General features: G+C 47.8%; 19 non-coding genes across 19 annotated transcripts; all 19 read left to right on the top strand.

Moving 5' to 3' along the window:
• Nucleotides 1–666: 666 nt before the first annotated feature.
• On the top strand, nt 667–738 carry trnac-gca (transfer RNA cysteine (anticodon GCA)). Its single transcript has one exon. It is a non-coding gene; the product is annotated as a tRNA-Cys (tRNA).
• Nucleotides 739–1,205: 467 nt separating this feature from the next.
• On the top strand, nt 1,206–1,277 carry trnac-gca (transfer RNA cysteine (anticodon GCA)). The gene has a single exon. It is a non-coding gene; the product is annotated as a tRNA-Cys (tRNA).
• A 455-nt stretch (nt 1,278–1,732) lies between these two features.
• trnac-gca (transfer RNA cysteine (anticodon GCA)) lies at nt 1,733–1,804 on the top strand. Its single transcript has one exon. It is a non-coding gene; the product is annotated as a tRNA-Cys (tRNA).
• Nucleotides 1,805–2,789: 985 nt separating this feature from the next.
• Nucleotides 2,790–2,861, top strand: trnac-gca (transfer RNA cysteine (anticodon GCA)). The gene has a single exon. It is a non-coding gene; the product is annotated as a tRNA-Cys (tRNA).
• A 467-nt stretch (nt 2,862–3,328) lies between these two features.
• On the top strand, nt 3,329–3,400 carry trnac-gca (transfer RNA cysteine (anticodon GCA)). The gene has a single exon. It is a non-coding gene; the product is annotated as a tRNA-Cys (tRNA).
• Nucleotides 3,401–3,855: 455 nt separating this feature from the next.
• On the top strand, nt 3,856–3,927 carry trnac-gca (transfer RNA cysteine (anticodon GCA)). The gene has a single exon. It is a non-coding gene; the product is annotated as a tRNA-Cys (tRNA).
• Nucleotides 3,928–4,930: 1,003 nt separating this feature from the next.
• trnac-gca (transfer RNA cysteine (anticodon GCA)) lies at nt 4,931–5,002 on the top strand. Its single transcript has one exon. It is a non-coding gene; the product is annotated as a tRNA-Cys (tRNA).
• Nucleotides 5,003–5,457: 455 nt separating this feature from the next.
• trnac-gca (transfer RNA cysteine (anticodon GCA)) lies at nt 5,458–5,530 on the top strand. Its single transcript has one exon. It is a non-coding gene; the product is annotated as a tRNA-Cys (tRNA).
• A 1,003-nt stretch (nt 5,531–6,533) lies between these two features.
• Nucleotides 6,534–6,605, top strand: trnac-gca (transfer RNA cysteine (anticodon GCA)). The gene has a single exon. It is a non-coding gene; the product is annotated as a tRNA-Cys (tRNA).
• A 2,057-nt stretch (nt 6,606–8,662) lies between these two features.
• Nucleotides 8,663–8,734, top strand: trnac-gca (transfer RNA cysteine (anticodon GCA)). The gene has a single exon. It is a non-coding gene; the product is annotated as a tRNA-Cys (tRNA).
• A 1,006-nt stretch (nt 8,735–9,740) lies between these two features.
• trnac-gca (transfer RNA cysteine (anticodon GCA)) lies at nt 9,741–9,812 on the top strand. The gene has a single exon. It is a non-coding gene; the product is annotated as a tRNA-Cys (tRNA).
• Nucleotides 9,813–10,797: 985 nt separating this feature from the next.
• On the top strand, nt 10,798–10,869 carry trnac-gca (transfer RNA cysteine (anticodon GCA)). The gene has a single exon. It is a non-coding gene; the product is annotated as a tRNA-Cys (tRNA).
• Nucleotides 10,870–11,863: 994 nt separating this feature from the next.
• Nucleotides 11,864–11,936, top strand: trnac-gca (transfer RNA cysteine (anticodon GCA)). Its single transcript has one exon. It is a non-coding gene; the product is annotated as a tRNA-Cys (tRNA).
• A 467-nt stretch (nt 11,937–12,403) lies between these two features.
• On the top strand, nt 12,404–12,476 carry trnac-gca (transfer RNA cysteine (anticodon GCA)). The gene has a single exon. It is a non-coding gene; the product is annotated as a tRNA-Cys (tRNA).
• A 994-nt stretch (nt 12,477–13,470) lies between these two features.
• On the top strand, nt 13,471–13,542 carry trnac-gca (transfer RNA cysteine (anticodon GCA)). The gene has a single exon. It is a non-coding gene; the product is annotated as a tRNA-Cys (tRNA).
• Nucleotides 13,543–14,009: 467 nt separating this feature from the next.
• On the top strand, nt 14,010–14,081 carry trnac-gca (transfer RNA cysteine (anticodon GCA)). The gene has a single exon. It is a non-coding gene; the product is annotated as a tRNA-Cys (tRNA).
• A 455-nt stretch (nt 14,082–14,536) lies between these two features.
• On the top strand, nt 14,537–14,608 carry trnac-gca (transfer RNA cysteine (anticodon GCA)). Its single transcript has one exon. It is a non-coding gene; the product is annotated as a tRNA-Cys (tRNA).
• A 1,003-nt stretch (nt 14,609–15,611) lies between these two features.
• Nucleotides 15,612–15,683, top strand: trnac-gca (transfer RNA cysteine (anticodon GCA)). The gene has a single exon. It is a non-coding gene; the product is annotated as a tRNA-Cys (tRNA).
• Nucleotides 15,684–17,214: 1,531 nt separating this feature from the next.
• On the top strand, nt 17,215–17,286 carry trnac-gca (transfer RNA cysteine (anticodon GCA)). Its single transcript has one exon. It is a non-coding gene; the product is annotated as a tRNA-Cys (tRNA).
• The last annotated feature ends 551 nt before the right edge of the window (nt 17,287–17,837 follow it).

The raw sequence follows: 17,837 nt of genomic DNA, 5'->3' as shown, positions 1-17,837 counted from the left end.
AGTCATTTTGGAGTTAGGTTCCACATACAAAACATCTGTACTGCACGTAAACTGTTGAAAGGCACAGACAACAGAGTTGTTTTAGACAATTGTCACTGTAGTATGTGGAAAGTGTAAACATGCACCGCCGTTTTCTCGTGGGAGTATAGCTCAGTGGTAGAGCATTTGACTGCAGATCCAGATGTCCCCAGTACAAATCTGGGTGCCCCCTTTATACAAGCAACTTCCCTGCACTGGAGCGGCTTTTCAAGTAACTGCCGTTGCCCATCCTGCACAGGAAACACTGAAGGTGGTGTGTTTTGCTACCACAGCAAGGTTCCTTCTACGATGAACACCTCAAAGACACAAAGATCCGTGTTGCATCGTGAGATGTTGCAAAACATGCACTGCAGCGCAGAAACGAGAGCATGAAAGCGTTGCACGTGCATACGGTCAGCGCCGAGTTCATCGGAGCAATATCTTCCGTCCATCTGAACTCTACCACTCAGCCATTTCCATTTCCGATGCAAATGCCATTGAAGTCAGACAGTCATTTTGGAGTTAGGTTCCACATACAAAACATCTGTGCTGCACGTAAACTGTTGAAAGGCACAGACAAAAGAGTTGTTTTCGACAATTGTCACTGTAGTATGTGGAAAGTATAAACATGCACCGCAGTTTGCTGTTGGGGGTATAGCTCAGTGGTAGAGCATTTGACTGCAGATCAAGAGGTCCCCAGTTCAAATCTGGGTGCCCCCTTTATACAAGCAACTTCCCTGCACTGGAGCGGCTTTTCAAGTAACTGCCGTTGCCCATCCTGCACAGGAAACACTGAAGGAGGGGTGTTTTGCTACCACAGCAAGGTTCCTTCTACGATGAACACCTCAAAGACACGAAGATCCGTGTTGCATCGTGAGATGTTGCAAAACATGCACTGCAGCGCAGAAACGAGAGCATGAAAGCGTTGCATGTGCATCCGGTCAGCGCGGATGCACTCTATGAGTGCATCTGCGCAATATCTTCCGTCCATCTGAACTCTACCACTCAGCCATTTCCATTTCCGATGCAAATGCCATTGAAGTCAGACAGTCATTTTGGAGTTAGGTTCCACATACAAAACATCTGTGCTGCACGTAAACTGTTGAAAGGCACAGACAAAAGAGTTGTTTTCGACAATTGTCACTGTAGTATGTGGAAAGTATAAACATGCACCGCAGTTTTCCCTTGGGGGTATAGCTCAGTGGTAGAGCATTTGACTGCAGATCAAGAGGTCCCCAGTTCAAATCTGAGTGCCCCCTTTTTAGAAGCAACTTCCCTGCACTGGAGCGGCTTTTCAAGTAACTGCCGTTGCCCATCCTGCACAGGAAACACTGAAGGTGGTGTGTTTTGCTACCACAGCAAGGTTCCTTCTACGATGAACACCTCAAAGACACGAAGATCCGTGTTGCATCGTGAGATGTTGCAAAACATGCACTGCAGCGCTGAAACTAGAGCATGAAAGCATTGCACGTGCATACGGTCAGCGCCGAGGTCATCGGAGCAATATCTTCCGTCCATCTGGACTCTACCACTCAGCCATTTCCATTTCCGATGCAAATGCCATTGAAGTCAGACAGTCATTTTGGAGTTAGGTTCCATATACAAAACATCTGTGCTGCACGTAAACTGTTGAAAGGCGCAGACAAGAGAGTTGTTTTAGACAATTGTCACTGTAGTATGTGGAAAGTGTAAACATGCACCGCCGTTTTCTCGTGGGAGTATAGCTCAGTGGTAGAGCATTTGACTGCAGATCAAGAGGTCCCCAGTTCAAATCTGGGTGCCCCCTTTATAGAAGCAACTTCCCGGCACTGGAGCGGCTTTTCAAGTAACTGCCGTTGCCCATCCTGCACAGGAAACACTGAAGGAGGGGTGTTTTGCTACCACAGCAAGGTTCCTTCTACGATGAACACCTCAAAGACACAAAGATCCGTGTTGCATCGTGAGATGTTGCAAAACATGCACTGCAGCCCCGAAACGAGAGCATGAAAGCGTTGCACGTACATACGGTCAGCGCGGATGCACTCTATGAGTGCATCTGCGCAATATCTTCCGTCCATCTGAACTCTACCACTCAGCCATTTCCATTTCCGATGCAAATGCCATTGAAGTCAGACAGTCATTTTGGAGTTAGGTTCCACATACAAAACATCTGTGCTGCACGTAAACTGATGAAAGGCGCAGACAAGAGAGTTGTTTTAGACAATTGTCATTGTAGTATGTGGAAAGTGTAAACATGCACCGCCGTTTTCTCGTGGGAGTATAGCTCAGTGGTAGAGCATTTGACTGCAGATCCAGATGTCCCCAGTACAAATCTGGGTGCCCCCTTTATGCAAGCAACTTCCCTGCACTGGAGCGGCTTTTCAAGTGACTGCCGTTGCACAGGAAACACTGAAGGAGGGGTGTTTTGCTACCACAGCAAGGTTCCTTCTTTGATGAACACCTCAAAGACACAAAGATCCGTGTTGCATCGTGAGATGTTGCAAAACATGCACTGCATCGCCGAAACGAGAGCATGAAAGCATTGCACGTGCATACGGTCAGCGCCGAGGTCATCGGAGCAATATCTTCCGTCCATCTGGACTCTACCACTCAGCCATTTCCATTTCCGATGCAAATGCCATTGAAGTCAGACAGTCATTTTGGAGTTAGGTTCCACAAACAAAACATCTGTGCTGCACGTAAACTGTTGAAAGGCACAGACAAAAGAGTTGTTTTCGACAATTGTCACTGTAGTATGTGGAAAGTATAAACATGCACCGCAGTTTGCTGTTGGGGGTATAGCTCAGTGGTAGAGCATTTGAGTGCAAATCAAGAGGTCCCCAGTTCAAATCTGGGTGCCCCCTTTATACAAGCAACTTCCCTGCACTGGAGCGGCTTTTCAAGTAACTGCCGTTGCCCATCCTGCACAGGAAACACTGAAGGAGGGGTGTTTTGCTACCACAGCAAGGTTCCTTCTACGATGAACACCTCAAAGACACGAAGATCCGTGTTGCATCGTGAGATGTTGCAAAACATGCACTGCAGCGCAGAAACGAGAGCATGAAAGCGTTGCATGTGCATCCGGTCAGCGCGGATGCACTCTATGAGTGCATCTGCGCAATATCTTCCGTCCATCTGAACTCTACCACTCAGCCATTTCCATTTCCGATGCAAATGCCATTGAAGTCAGACAGTCATTTTGGAGTTAGGTTCCACATACAAAACATCTGTGCTGCACGTAAACTGTTGAAAGGCACAGACAAAAGAGTTGTTTTCGACAATTGTCACTGTAGTATGTGGAAAGTATAAACATGCACCGCAGTTTTCCCTTGGGGGTATAGCTCAGTGGTAGAGCATTTGACTGCAGATCAAGAGGTCCCCAGTTCAAATCTGAGTGCCCCCTTTTTAGAAGCAACTTCCCTGCACTGGAGCGGCTTTTCAAGTAACTGCCGTTGCCCATCCTGCACAGGAAACACTGAAGGTGGTGTGTTTTGCTACCACAGCAAGGTTCCTTCTACGATGAACACCTCAAAGACACGAAGATCCGTGTTGCATCGTGAGATGTTGCAAAACATGCACTGCAGCGCTGAAACGAGAGCATGAAAGCATTGCACGTGCATACGGTCAGCGCCGAGGTCATCGGAGCAATATCTTCCGTCCATCTGGACTCTACCACTCAGCCATTTCCATTTCCGATGCAAATGCCATTGAAGTCAGACAGTCATTTTGGAGTTAGGTTCCATATACAAAACATCTGTGCTGCACGTAAACTGTTGAAAGGCGCAGACAAGAGAGTTGTTTTAGACAATTGTCACTGTAGTATGTGGAAAGTGTAAACATGCACCGCCGTTTTCTCGTGGGAGTATAGCTCAGTGGTAGAGCATTTGACTGCAGATCAAGAGGTCCCCAGTTCAAATCTGGGTGCCCCCTTTACACAAGCAACTTCCCGGCACTGGAGCGGCTTTTCAAGTAACTGCCGTTGCCCATCCTGCACAGGAAACACTGAAGGAGGGGTGTTTTGCTACCACAGCAAGGTTCCTTCTACGATGAACACCTCAAAGACACAAAGATCCGTGTTGCATCGTGAGATGTTGCAAAACATGCACTGCAGCCCCGAAACGAGAGCATGAAAGCGTTGCACGTACATACGGTCAGCGCGGATGCACTCTATGAGTGCATCTGCGCAATATCTTCCGTCCATCTGAACTCTACCACTCAGCCATTTCCATTTCCGATGCAAATGCCATTGAAGTCAGACAGTCATTTTGGAGTTAGGTTCCACATACAAAACATCTGTGCTGCACGTAAACTGTTGAAAGGCACAGACAACAGAGTTGTTTTAGACAATTGTCACTGTAGTATGTGGAAAGTGTAAACATGCACCGCAGTTTTCCAGTGGGGGTGTCGCTCAGTGGAGCATTTGACTGCAGATCAAGAGGTCCCCAGTTCAAATCTGGGTGCCCCCTTTACACAAGCAACTTCCCGGCACTGGAGCGGCTTTTCAAGTGACTGCCGTTGCCCCTCCTGCACAGGAAACACTGAAGGAGGGGTGTTTTGCTACTACAGCAAGGTTCCTTCTACGATGAACACCTCAAAGACACGAAGATCCGTGTTGCATCATGAGATGTTGCAAAACATGCACTGCAGCGCTGAAACGAGAGCATGAAAGCATCGCACGTGCATATGGTCAGCGCGGATGCACTCGATGAGTGCATCTGCGCAATATCTTCCGTCCATCTGAACTCTACCACTCAGCCATTTCCATTTCCGATGCAAATGCCATTGAAGTCAGACAGTCATTTTGGAGTTAGGTTCCACATACAAAACATCTGTGCTGCACGTAAACTGTTGAAAGGCACAGACAAAAGAGTTGTTTTCGACAATTGTCACTGTAGTATGTGGAAAGTATAAACATGCACCGTAGTTTTCAGTTGGGGGTATAGCTCAGTGGTAGAGCATTTAACTGCAGATCAAGAGGTCCCCAGTTCAAATCTGGGTGCCCCCTTTATACAAGCAACTTCCCTGCACTGGAGCGGCTTTTCAAGTAACTGCCGTTGCCCATCCTGCACAGGAAACACTGAAGGAGGGGTGTTTTGATACCACAGCAAGGTTCCTTGTACGATGAACACCTCAAAGACACGAAGATCCGTGTTGCATCGTGAGATGTTGCAAAACATGCACTGCAGCGCTGAAACGAGAGCATGAAAGCATTGCACGTGCATACGGTCAGCGCCGAGGTCATCGGAGCAATATCTTCCGTCCATCTGGACTCTACCACTCAGCCATTTCCATTTCCGATGCAAATGCCATTGAAGTCAGCCAGTCATTTTGGAGTTAGGTTCCACATACAAAACATCTGTGCTGCACGTAAACTGTTGAAAGGCGCAGACAAGAGAGTTGTTTTAGACAATTGTCACTGTAGTATGTGGAAAGTGTAAACATGCACCGCAGTTTGCTGTTGGGGGTATAGCTCAGTGGTAGAGCATTTGACTGCAGATCAAGAGGTCCCCCAGTTCAAATCTGGGTGCCCCCTTTATAGAAGCAACTTCCCTGCACTGGGGCGGCTTTTCAAGTAACTGCCGTTGACCATCCTGCACAGGAAACACTGAAGGGGGGGTGTTTTGCTACCACAGCAAGGTTCCTTCTACGATGAACACCTCAAAGACACAATGATCCGTGTTGCATCGTGAGATGTTGCAAAACATGCACTGCAGCCCCGAAACGAGAGCATGAAAGCGTTGCACGTACATACGGTCAGCGCGGATGCACTCTATGAGTGCATCTGCGCAATATCTTCCGTCCATCTGAACTCTACCACTCAGCCATTTCCATTTCCGATGCAAATGCCATTGAAGTCAGACAGTCATTTTGGAGTTAGGTTCCACATACAAAACATCTGTACTGCACGTAAACTGTTGAAAGGCACAGACAACAGAGTTGTTTTAGACAATTGTCACTGTAGTATGTGGAAAGTGTAAACATGCACCGCAGTTTTCCAGTGGGGGTGTAGCTCAGTGGAGCATTTGACTGCAGATCAAGAGGTCCCCAGTTCAAATCTGGGTGCCCCCTTTACACAAGCAACTTCCCGGCACTGGAGCGGCTTTTCAAGTAACTGCCGTTGCCCCTCCTGCACAGGAAACACTGAAGGAGGGGTGTTTTGCTACCACAGCAAGGTTCCTTCTACGATGAACACCTCAAAGACACGAAGATCCGTGTTGCATCGTGAGATGTTGCAAAACATGCACTGCAGCGCTGAAACGAGAGCATGAAAGCATCGCACGTGCATATGGTCAGCGCGGATGCACTCGATGAGTGCATCTGCGCAATATCTTCCGTCCATCTGAACTCTACCACTCAGCCATTTCCATTTCCGATGCAAATGCCATTGAAGTCAGACAGTCATTTTGGAGTTAGGTTCCACATACAAAACATCTGTGCTGCACGTAAACTGTTGAAAGGCACAGACAAAAGAGTTGTTTTCGACAATTGTCACTGTAGTATGTGGAAAGTATAAACATGCACCGCAGTTTTCTGTTGGGGGTATAGCTCAGTGGTAGAGCATTTGACTGCAGATCAAGAGGTCCCCAGTTCAAATCTGGGTGCCCCCTTTATAGAAGCAACTTCCCGGCACTGGAGCGGCTTTTCAAGTAACTGCCGTTGCCCATTCTGCACAGGAAACACTGAAGGAGGGGTGTTTTGCTACCACAGCAAGGTTCCTTCTACGATGAACACCTCAAAGACACAAAGATCCGTGTTGCATCGTGAGATGTTGCAAAACATGCACTGCAGCCCCGAAACGAGAGCATGAAAGCGTTGCACGTACATACGGTCAGCGCGGATGCACTCTATGAGTGCATCTGCGCAATATCTTCCGTCCATCTGAACTCAACCACTCAGCCATTTCCATTTCCGATGCAAATGCCATTGAAGTCAGACAGTCATTTTGGTGTTAGGTTCCACATACAAAACATCTGTGCTGCACGTAAACTGATGAAAGGCGCAGACAAGAGAGTTGTTTTAGACAATTGTCATTGTAGTATGTGGAAAGTGTAAACATGCACCGCCGTTTTCTCGTGGGAGTATAGCTCAGTGGTAGAGCATTTGACTGCAGATCCAGATGTCCCCAGTACAAATCTGGGTGCCCCCTTTATACAAGCAACTTCCCTGCACTGGAGCGGCTTTTCAAGTAACTGCCGTTGCCCCTCCTGCACGGGAAACACTGAAGGAGGGGTGTTTTGCTACACAGCAAGGTTCCTTCTACGATGAACACCTCAAAGACACGAAGATCCGTGTTGCATCGTGAGATGTTGCAAAACATGCACTGCAGCGCTGAAACGAGAGCATGAAAGCATTGCACGTGCATACGGTCAGCGCCGAGGTCATCGGAGCAATATCTTCCGTCCATCTGGACTCTACCACTCAGCCATTTCCATTTCCGATGCAAATGCCATTGAAGTCAGACAGTCATTTTGGAGTTAGGTTCCACAAACAAAACATCTGTGCTGCACGTAAACTGTTGAAAGGCGCAGACAAGAGAGTTGTTTTAGACAATTGTCACTGTAGTATGTGGAAAGTGTAAACATGCACCGCAGTTTTCTGTTGGGGGTATAGCTCAGTGGTGGGGCGTTTGACTGCAGATCGAGAGGTCCCCAGTTCAAATCTGGGTGCCCCCTTTATAGAAGCGACTTCGCGGCACTGGAGCGGCTTTTCAAGTAACTGCCGTTGCCCCTCCTGCACAGGAAACACTGAAGGAGGGGTGTTTTGCTACCACAGCAAGGTTCCTTCTACGATGAACACCTCAAGACACAAAGATCCGTGTTGCATCGTGAGATGTTGCAAAACATGCACTGCAGCGCAGAAACGTGAGCATGAAAGCGTTGCACGTGCATCCGGTCAGCGCGGATGCACTCTATGAGTGCATCTGCGCAATATCTTCCGTCCATCTGAACTCTACCACTCAGCCATTTCCATTTCCGATGCAAATGCCATTGAAGTCAGACAGTCATTTTGGTGTTAGGTTCCACATACAAAACATCTGTGCTGCACGTAAACTGATGAAAGGCGCAGACAAGAGAGTTGTTTTAGACAATTGTCATTGTAGTATGTGGAAAGTGTAAACATGCACCGCCGTTTTCTCGTGGGAGTATAGCTCAGTGGTAGAGCATTTGACTGCAGATCCAGATGTCCCCAGTACAAATCTGGGTGCCCCCTTTATACAAGCAACTTCCCTGCACTGGAGCGGCTTTTCAAGTAACTGCCGTTGCCCCTCCTGCACGGGAAACACTGAAGGAGGGGTGTTTTGCTACACAGCAAGGTTCCTTCTACGATGAACACCTCAAAGACACGAAGATCCGTGTTGCATCGTGAGATGTTGCAAAACATGCACTGCAGCGCTGAAACGAGAGCATGAAAGCATTGCACGTGCATACGGTCAGCGCCGAGGTCATCGGAGCAATATCTTCCGTCCATCTGGACTCTACCACTCAGCCATTTCCATTTCCGATGCAAATGCCATTGAAGTCAGACAGTCATTTTGGAGTTAGGTTCCACAAACAAAACATCTGTGCTGCACGTAAACTGTTGAAAGGCGCAGACAAGAGAGTTGTTTTAGACAATTGTCACTGTAGTATGTGGAAAGTGTAAACATGCACCGCAGTTTTCTGTTGGGGGTATAGCTCAGTGGTAGAGCATTTGACTGCAGATCAAGAGGTCCCCAGTTCAAATCTGGGTGCCCCCTTTATAGAAGCGACTTCGCGGCACTGGAGCGGCTTTTCAAGTAACTGCCGTTGCCCATCCTGCACAGGAAACACTGAAGGAGGGGTGTTTTGCTACCACAGCAAGGTTCCTTCTACGATGAACACCTCAAAGACACAAAGATCCGTGTTGCATCGTGAGATGTTGCAAAACATGCACTGCAGCCCCGAAACGAGAGCATGAAAGCGTTGCACGTACATTCGGTCAGCGCGGATGCACTCTATGAGTGCATCTGCGCAATATCTTCCGTCCATCTGAACTCTACCACTCAGCCATTTCCATTTCCGATGCAAATGCCATTGAAGTCAGACAGTCATTTTGGAGTTAGGTTCCACATACAAAACATCTGTGCTGCACGTAAACTGATGAAAGGCGCAGACAAGAGAGTTGTTTTAGACAATTGTCATTGTAGTATGTGGAAAGTGTAAACATGCACCGCCGTTTTCTCGTGGGAGTATAGCTCAGTGGTAGAGCATTTGACTGCAGATCCAGATGTCCCCAGTACAAATCTGGGTGCCCCCTTTATACAAGCAACTTCCCTGCACTGGAGCGGCTTTTCAAGTAACTGCCGTTGCCCATCCTGCACAGGAAACACTGAAGGAGGGGTGTTTTGATACCACAGCAAGGTTCCTTCTACGATGAACACCTCAAAGACACAAAGATCCGTGTTGCATCGTGAGATGTTGCAAAACATGCACTGCAGCGCTGAAACGAGAGCATGAAAGCATCGCACGTGCATATGGTCAGCGCGGATGCACTCGATGAGTGCATCTGCGCAATATCTTCCGTCCATCTGAACTCTACCACTCAGCCATTTCCATTTCCGATGCAAATGCCATTGAAGTCAGACAGTCATTTTGGAGTTAGGTTCCACATACAAAACATCTGTGCTGCACGTAAACTGTTGAAAGGCACAGACAAAAGAGTTGTTTTCGACAATTGTCACTGTAGTATGTGGAAAGTATAAACATGCACCGCAGTTTTCCGTTGGGGGTATAGCTCAGTGGTAGAGCATTTGACTGCAGATCAAGAGGTCCCCAGTTCAAATCTGAGTGCCCCCTTTTTAGAAGCAACTTCCCTGCACTGGAGCGGCTTTTCAAGTAACTGCCGTTGCCCATCCTGCACAGGAAACACTGAAGGAGGGGTGTTTTGCTACCACAGCAAGGTTCCTTCTACGATGAACACCTCAAAGACACAAAGATCCGTGTTGCATCGTGAGATGTTGCAAAACATGCACTGCAGCCCCGAAACGAGAGCATGAAAGCGTTGCACGTACATACGGTCAGCGCGGATGCACTCTATGAGTGCATCTGCGCAATATCTTCCGTCCATCTGAACTCTACCACTCAGCCATTTCCATTTCCGATGCAAATGCCATTGAAGTCAGACAGTCATTTTGGAGTTAGGTTCCACATACAAAACATCTGTGCTGCACGTAAACTGATGAAAGGCGCAGACAAGAGAGTTGTTTTAGACAATTGTCATTGTAGTATGTGGAAAGTGTAAACATGCACCGCCGTTTTCTCGTGGGAGTATAGCTCAGTGGTAGAGCATTTGACTGCAGATCCAGATGTCCCCAGTACAAATCTGGGTGCCCCCTTTATGCAAGCAACTTCCCTGCACTGGAGCGGCTTTTCAAGTGACTGCCGTTGCACAGGAAACACTGAAGGAGGGGTGTTTTGCTACCACAGCAAGGTTCCTTCTTTGATGAACACCTCAAAGACACAAAGATCCGTGTTGCATCGTGAGATGTTGCAAAACATGCACTGCATCGCCGAAACGAGAGCATGAAAGCATTGCACGTGCATACGGTCAGCGCCGAGGTCATCGGAGCAATATCTTCCGTCCATCTGGACTCTACCACTCAGCCATTTCCATTTCCGATGCAAATGCCATTGAAGTCAGACAGTCATTTTGGAGTTAGGTTCCACAAACAAAACATCTGTGCTGCACGTAAACTGTTGAAAGGCGCAGACAAGAGAGTTGTTTTAGACAATTGTCACTGTAGTATGTGGAAAGTGTAAACATGCACCGCAGTTTTCTGTTGGGGGTATAGCTCAGTGGTAGAGCATTTGACTGCAGATCAAGAGGTCCCCAGTTCAAATCTGGGTGCCCCCTTTATAGAAGCGACTTCGCAGCACTGGAGCGGCTTTTCAAGTAACTGCCGTTGCCCATCCTGCACAGGAAACACTGAAGGAGGGGTGTTTTGCTACCACAGCAAGGTTCCTTCTACGATGAACACCTCAAAGACACAAAGATCCGTGTTGCATCGTGAGATGTTGCAAAACATGCACTGCAGCCCCGAAACGAGAGCATGAAAGCGTTGCACGTACATTCGGTCAGCGCGGATGCACTCTATGAGTGCATCTGCGCAATATCTTCCGTCCATCTGAACTCTACCACTCAGCCATTTCCATTTCCGATGCAAATGCCATTGAAGTCAGACAGTCATTTTGGAGTTAGGTTCCACATACAAAACATCTGTGCTGCACGTAAACTGATGAAAGGCGCAGACAAGAGAGTTGTTTTAGACAATTGTCATTGTAGTATGTGGAAAGTGTAAACATGCACCGCCGTTTTCTCGTGGGAGTATAGCTCAGTGGTAGAGCATTTGACTGCAGATCCAGATGTCCCCAGTACAAATCTGGGTGCCCCCTTTATACAAGCAACTTCCCTGCACTGGAGCGGCTTTTCAAGTAACTGCCGTTGCCCATCCTGCACAGGAAACACTGAAGGAGGGGTGTTTTGATACCACAGCAAGGTTCCTTCTACGATGAACACCTCAAAGACACGAAGATCCGTGTTGCATCGTGAGATGTTGCAAAACATGCACTGCAGCGCTGAAACGAGAGCATGAAAGCATTGCACGTGCATACGGTCAGCGCCGAGGTCATCGGAGCAATATCTTCCGTCCATCTGGACTCTACCACTCAGCCATTTCCATTTCCGATGCAAATGCCATTGAAGTCAGCCAGTCATTTTGGAGTTAGGTTCCACATACAAAACATCTGTGCTGCACGTAAACTGTTGAAAGGCGCAGACAAGAGAGTTGTTTTAGACAATTGTCACTGTAGTATGTGGAAAGTGTAAACATGCACCGCAGTTTGCTGTTGGGGGTATAGCTCAGTGGTAGAGCATTTGACTGCAGATCAAGAGGTCCCCCAGTTCAAATCTGGGTGCCCCCTTTATAGAAGCAACTTCCCTGCACTGGAGCGGCTTTTCAAGTAACTGCCGTTGCCCATCCTGCACAGGAAACACTGAAGGGGGGGTGTTTTGCTACCACAGCAAGGTTCCTTCTACGATGAACACCTCAAAGACACAAAGATCCGTGTTGCATCGTGAGATGTTGCAAAACATGCACTGCAGCCCCGAAACGAGAGCATGAAAGCGTTGCACGTACATACGGTCAGCGCGGATGCACTCTATGAGTGCATCTGCGCAATATCTTCCGTCCATCTGAACTCTACCACTCAGCCATTTCCATTTCCGATGCAAATGCCATTGAAGTCAGACAGTCATTTTGGAGTTAGGTTCCACATACAAAACATCTGTACTGCACGTAAACTGTTGAAAGGCGCAGACAAGAGAGTTGTTTTAGACAATTGTCACTGTAGTATGTGGAAAGTGTAAACATGCACCGCAGTTTGCTGTTGGGGGTATAGCTCAGTGGTAGAGCATTTGACTGCAGATCAAGAGGTCCCCCAGTTCAAATCTGGGTGCCCCCTTTATAGAAGCAACTTCCCTGCACTGGAGCGGCTTTTCAAGTAACTGCCGTTGCCCATCCTGCACAGGAAACACTGAAGGGGGGGTGTTTTGCTACCACAGCAAGGTTCCTTCTACGATGAACACCTCAAAGACACAAAGATCCGTGTTGCATCGTGAGATGTTGCAAAACATGCACTGCAGCCCCGAAACGAGAGCATGAAAGCGTTGCACGTACATACGGTCAGCGCGGATGCACTCTATGAGTGCATCTGCGCAATATCTTCCGTCCATCTGAACTCTACCACTCAGCCATTTCCATTTCCGATGCAAATGCCATTGAAGTCAGACAGTCATTTTGGAGTTAGGTTCCACATACAAAACATCTGTACTGCACGTAAACTGTTGAAAGGCACAGACAACAGAGTTGTTTTAGACAATTGTCACTGTAGTATGTGGAAAGTGTAAACATGCACCGCCGTTTTCTCGTGGGAGTATAGCTCAGTGGTAGAGCATTTGACTGCAGATCCAGATGTCCCCAGTACAAATCTGGGTGCCCCCTTTATACAAGCAACTTCCCTGCACTGGAGCGGCTTTTCAAGTAACTGCCGTTGCCCATCCTGCACAGGAAACACTGAAGGTGGTGTGTTTTGCTACCACAGCAAGGTTCCTTCTACGATGAACACCTCAAAGACACAAAGATCCGTGTTGCATCGTGAGATGTTGCAAAACATGCACTGCAGCGCAGAAACGAGAGCATGAAAGCGTTGCACGTGCATACGGTCAGCGCCGAGTTCATCGGAGCAATATCTTCCGTCCATCTGAACTCTACCACTCAGCCATTTCCATTTCCGATGCAAATGCCATTGAAGTCAGACAGTCATTTTGGAGTTAGGTTCCACATACAAAACATCTGTGCTGCACGTAAACTGTTGAAAGGCACAGACAAAAGAGTTGTTTTCGACAATTGTCACTGTAGTATGTGGAAAGTATAAACATGCACCGCAGTTTGCTGTTGGGGGTATAGCTCAGTGGTAGAGCATTTGACTGCAGATCAAGAGGTCCCCAGTTCAAATCTGGGTGCCCCCTTTATACAAGCAACTTCCCTGCACTGGAGCGGCTTTTCAAGTAACTGCCGTTGCCCATCCTGCACAGGAAACACTGAAGGAGGGGTGTTTTGCTACCACAGCAAGGTTCCTTCTACGATGAACACCTCAAAGACACGAAGATCCGTGTTGCATCGTGAGATGTTGCAAAACATGCACTGCAGCGCAGAAACGAGAGCATGAAAGCGTTGCATGTGCATCCGGTCAGCGCGGATGCACTCTATGAGTGCATCTGCGCAATATCTTCCGTCCATCTGAACTCTACCACTCAGCCATTTCCATTTCCGATGCAAATGCCATTGAAGTCAGACAGTCATTTTGGAGTTAGGTTCCACATACAAAACATCTGTGCTGCACGTAAACTGTTGAAAGGCACAGACAAAAGAGTTGTTTTCGACAATTGTCACTGTAGTATGTGGAAAGTATAAACATGCACCGCAGTTTTCCCTTGGGGGTATAGCTCAGTGGTAGAGCATTTGACTGCAGATCAAGAGGTCCCCAGTTCAAATCTGAGTGCCCCCTTTTTAGAAGCAACTTCCCTGCACTGGAGCGGCTTTTCAAGTAACTGCCGTTGCCCATCCTGCACAGGAAACACTGAAGGTGGTGTGTTTTGCTACCACAGCAAGGTTCCTTCTACGATGAACACCTCAAAGACACGAAGATCCGTGTTGCATCGTGAGATGTTGCAAAACATGCACTGCAGCGCTGAAACGAGAGCATGAAAGCATTGCACGTGCATACGGTCAGCGCCGAGGTCATCGGAGCAATATCTTCCGTCCATCTGGACTCTACCACTCAGCCATTTCCATTTCCGATGCAAATGCCATTGAAGTCAGACAGTCATTTTGGAGTTAGGTTCCATATACAAAACATCTGTGCTGCACGTAAACTGTTGAAAGGCGCAGACAAGAGAGTTGTTTTAGACAATTGTCACTGTAGTATGTGGAAAGTGTAAACATGCACCGCCGTTTTCTCGTGGGAGTATAGCTCAGTGGTAGAGCATTTGACTGCAGATCAAGAGGTCCCCAGTTCAAATCTGGGTGCCCCCTTTATAGAAGCAACTTCCCGGCACTGGAGCGGCTTTTCAAGTAACTGCCGTTGCCCATCCTGCACAGGAAACACTGAAGGAAGGTTGTTTTGCTACCACAGCAAGGTTCCTTCTACGATGAACACCTCAAAGACACAAAGATCCGTGTTGCATCGTGAGATGTTGCAAAACATGCACTGCAGCCCCGAAACGAGAGCATGAAAGCGTTGCACGTACATACGGTCAGCGCGGATGCACTCTATGAGTGCATCTGCGCAATATCTTCCGTCCATCTGAACTCTACCACTCAGCCATTTCCATTTCCGATGCAAATGCCATTGAAGTCAGACAGTCATTTTGGAGTTAGGTTCCACATACAAAACATCTGTGCTGCACGTAAACTGTTGAAAGGCACAGACAACAGAGTTGTTTTAGACAATTGTCACTGTAGTATGTGGAAAGTGTAAACATGCACCGCAGTTTTCCAGTGGGGGTGTCGCTCAGTGGAGCATTTGACTGCAGATCAAGAGGTCCCCAGTTCAAATCTGGGTGCCCCCTTTACACAAGCAACTTCCCGGCACTGGAGCGGCTTTTCAAGTGACTGCCGTTGCCCCTCCTGCACAGGAAACACTGAAGGAGGGGTGTTTTGCTACTACAGCAAGGTTCCTTCTACGATGAACACCTCAAAGACACGAAGATCCGTGTTGCATCATGAGATGTTGCAAAACATGCACTGCAGCGCTGAAACGAGAGCATGAAAGCATCGCACGTGCATATGGTCAGCGCGGATGCACTCGATGAGTGCATCTGCGCAATATCTTCCGTCCATCTGAACTCTACCACTCAGCCATTTCCATTTCCGATGCAAATGCCATTGAAGTCAGACAGTCATTTTGGAGTTAGGTTCCACATACAAAACATCTGTGCTGCACGTAAACTGTTGAAAGGCACAGACAAAAGAGTTGTTTTCGACAATTGTCACTGTAGTATGTGGAAAGTATAAACATGCACCGTAGTTTTCCGTTGGGGGTATAGCTCAGTGGTAGAGCATTTAACTGCAGATCAAGAGGTCCCCAGTTCAAATCTGGGTGCCCCCTTTATACAAGCAACTTCCCTGCACTGGAGCGGCTTTTCAAGTAACTGCCGTTGCCCATCCTGCACAGGAAACACTGAAGGAGGGGTGTTTTGATACCACAGCAAGGTTCCTTCTACGATGAACACCTCAAAGACACGAAGATCCGTGTTGCATCGTGAGATGTTGCAAAACATGCACTGCAGCGCTGAAACGAGAGCATGAAAGCATTGCACGTGCATACGGTCAGCGCCGAGGTCATCGGAGCAATATCTTCCGTCCATCTGGACTCTACCACTCAGCCATTTCCATTTCCGATGCAAATGCCATTGAAGTCAGCCAGTCATTTTGGAGTTAGGTTCCACATACAAAACATCTGTGCTGCACGTAAACTGTTGAAAGGCGCAGACAAGAGAGTTGTTTTAGACAATTGTCACTGTAGTATGTGGAAAGTGTAAACATGCACCGCAGTTTGCTGTTGGGGGTATAGCTCAGTGGTAGAGCATTTGACTGCAGATCAAGAGGTCCCCCAGTTCAAATCTGTGTGCCCCCTTTATAGAAGCAACTTCCCTGCACTGGGGCGGCTTTTCAAGTAACTGCCGTTGCCCATCCTGCACAGGAAACACTGAAGGGGGGGTGTTTTGCTACCACAGCAAGGTTCCTTCTACGATGAACACCTCAAAGACACAAAGATCCGTGTTGCATCGTGAGATGTTGCAAAACATGCACTGCAGCCCCGAAACGAGAGCATGAAAGCGTTGCACGTACATACGGTCAGCGCGGATGCACTCTATGAGTGCATCTGCGCAATATCTTCCGTCCATCTGAACTCTACCACTCAGCCATTTCCATTTCCGATGCAAATGCCATTGAAGTCAGACAGTCATTTTGGAGTTAGGTTCCACATACAAAACATCTGTACTGCACGTAAACTGTTGAAAGGCACAGACAACAGAGTTGTTTTAGACAATTGTCACTGTAGTATGTGGAAAGTGTAAACATGCACCGCAGTTTTCCAGTGGGGGTGTAGCTCAGTGGAGCATTTGACTGCAGATCAAGAGGTCCCCAGTTCAAATCTGGGTGCCCCCTTTACACAAGCAACTTCCCGGCACTGGAGCGGCTTTTCAAGTAACTGCCGTTGCCCCTCCTGCACAGGAAACACTGAAGGAGGGGTGTTTTGCTACCACAGCAAGGTTCCTTCTACGATGAACACCTCAAAGACACGAAGATCCGTGTTGCATCGTGAGATGTTGCAAAACATGCACTGCAGCGCTGAAACGAGAGCATGAAAGCATCGCACGTGCATATGGTCAGCGCGGATGCACTCGATGAGTGCATCTGCGCAATATCTTCCGTCCATCTGAACTCTACCACTCAGCCATTTCCATTTCCGATGCAAATGCCATTGAAGTCAGACAGTCATTTTGGAGTTAGGTTCCATATACAAAACATCTGTGCTGCACGTAAACTGTTGAAAGGCACAGACAAAAGAGTTGTTTTCGACAATTGTCACTGTAGTATGTGGAAAGTATAAACATGCACCGCAGTTTTCTGTTGGGGGTATAGCTCAGTGGTAGAGCATTTGACTGCAGATCAAGAGGTCCCCAGTTCAAATCTGGGTGCCCCCTTTATAGAAGCAACTTCCCGGCACTGGAGCGGCTTTTCAAGTAACTGCCGTTGCCCATCCTGCACAGGAAACACTGAAGGAGGGGTGTTTTGCTACCACAGCAAGGTTCCTTCTACGATGAACACCTCAAAGACACGAAGATCCGTGTTGCATCGTGAGATGTTGCAAAACATGCACTGCAGCCCCGAAACGAGAGCATGAAAGCGTTGCACGTACATACGGTCAGCGCGGATGCACTCTATGAGTGCATCTGCGCAATATCTTCCGTCCATCTGAACTCAACCACTCAGCCATTTCCATTTCCGATGCAAATGCCATTGAAGTCAGACAGTCATTTTGGTGTTAGGTTCCACATACAAAACATCTGTGCTGCACGTAAACTGATGAAAGGCGCAGACAAGAGAGTTGTTTTAGACAATTGTCATTGTAGTATGTGGAAAGTGTAAACATGCACCGCCGTTTTCTCGTGGGAGTATAGCTCAGTGGTAGAGCATTTGACTGCAGATCCAGATGTCCCCAGTACAAATCTGGGTGCCCCCTTTATACAAGCAA

This window comes from Chiloscyllium punctatum, chromosome 42 (genome assembly GCF_047496795.1).
Source record: "Chiloscyllium punctatum isolate Juve2018m chromosome 42, sChiPun1.3, whole genome shotgun sequence".
NCBI classification, from domain to species: Eukaryota; Metazoa; Chordata; class Chondrichthyes; order Orectolobiformes; family Hemiscylliidae; genus Chiloscyllium; species Chiloscyllium punctatum.
Note: the sequence above shows the minus strand (reverse complement) of the source record. Positions and strands in the feature narration are given on the sequence as shown.